A 1,905-nucleotide genomic window follows, 5' to 3' on the forward strand; every position below is an offset into this window, starting at 1 on the left:
GGGGAGGGAGCGAGACGTGGGGGATCGAGGGGAGTGGGGGGTAGCGGTTAGGGTTTCTGTCGGGTGGGGGGATAAGGTGGGAGCGGGTGGGTCGGCCGGCTGGGCCAGTCGGCTGGGCCTTTGCCCAGTTGGGCTGGCCAGCTGGGCCACAGATGGCCCAGTGGGGGGTGCCTCTTTTTTTATTTTTAGTTAGATTTGTCTTTTCCTTTTATTTATTTCATTTTTCTATCTTATTTCATTTTAATATATTTAGACATTTTCAAAAAGGGTGTTTGTTGCACTATAATCACCTAGGCATTTAACTGCACACTCCGAACATTTTAGTTTAATATTTTGAAAACTTTGTCGTTTGACATTAATTTGAATTTGAATTTGAAAAGGTTTCGAATCATTGCGAGGTTAGCAACAATAAGAGTGGTGATGTGGCATCATTAACGTGGAATTACTGTAGCCTAATTATCCGGGCGTCACAGCGACAGACTCGACATAAAGTTTAGTTGTACTTCTGTTGTTTTGGTATCATTCTGAAATTCCACTGAGATGTCTCACGAATGTCACTGAAACAGTTCTGAAATTCCGCCGAAAAAACAAGTTTGTAAGATTTAGCTTGTGTTAAAAATCCAGTTCAATGCCTCTCTGGTGCCTGTATAATGGTTTTCTAACATGCCTGTTTTTTTAATCAAGTTTATGTCAATTGTCTGTGGAATGCTTCTGAAATCCATTAAAAGAAGACTAAAGCAACCGAACACAATCAGAATATGTTTTCTTAAATAATTGGAGCAATTATTAAAACCTGTTTAGAAATGACTAAAATTGTGTCAATATGTTTGAAATCGTGTGAAACTGATGCGAGCTTTTGTTGGAAAAATCATGAATTAAATCTGGAAACTTACGTAAATAAGTGAAATATGTCAAAATTGATACTCTCGTTTCCTTTTTATAAGGTCTATTATAAAGTTTACAGTAACAAATATCAACAGCTATAGTGCAAGATCAGTATTGGGATATTAAGGGTTTTTATAAGGTCTATTACAAACTTGATCAAAGAAAGAAATTTGGACTTTCAATGCCCCCCCCCCCCTTTTTACGAAGGGAATTTTTTTCGTGATGAGTAATGACATAGAGAGAGTATGTACATGGTTAATAACTAATAAAAACTATAACATATATATAAATAAGAACGATTGGAGAATAATTTATATTGGACAGTTGTTTCAAATATTTCAAATAAGTGTATGTAATTCTATTTGAAAATTATTTGAAAACATAACCAAATAAAACTGAAACAAATGCATGCATAAAAGGCAAGAGTGTGAGGAGTGCATAGCAAAGTACTATGTCATAGTTAATTAGGGGAAACCGGGGAAAACCGTCACAACCGCTGAATGGGCACACATACAAGTCAGATCACCGAAAATCGCCACAAAGAAAATATCATCGACGTTGCAATTCAGCAGGGAGGCAAGAACCGCAACGACAACACCTTCAAGAATGTTACGGTGCCTGCAGGCTTTGCTTGCATCAGCCTAGGCACGTCCGGCCCAACTTTCGCTGGTCATCTCGCCTCCCCAAAGCCTAAATAGTTGGTTGGCATGCCAACACTACCACCAACACCATCCACCCCGCAATAGAGTAGGCCTACACCAGGCCCATCAGCCAGCACACACAAGATCAGAAGCGGCACGTTGCTAATTAAGTGCCATGTCGCGAGGCCGGTAATCGAGGTTGCCGCAAGGTGGGCCATGATTCACATTGCCGCCATCCTGAGCAACCAGAGCGGAAGCACGTTACCAGCACCTCGACCGCTAGGATCTGACCCCAAACTAGGGCCAATAGGAACAGCGGGCCAAGGCGCCTCACCGAAATCCTACATCTCGTTGCTGCAGGAGTAGCTCTGCGTCGTCG

The sequence above is a fragment of the Triticum dicoccoides genome, chromosome 7A (assembly GCF_002162155.2).
Source record: "Triticum dicoccoides isolate Atlit2015 ecotype Zavitan chromosome 7A, WEW_v2.0, whole genome shotgun sequence".
Taxonomy (NCBI): domain Eukaryota; kingdom Viridiplantae; phylum Streptophyta; class Magnoliopsida; order Poales; family Poaceae; genus Triticum; species Triticum dicoccoides.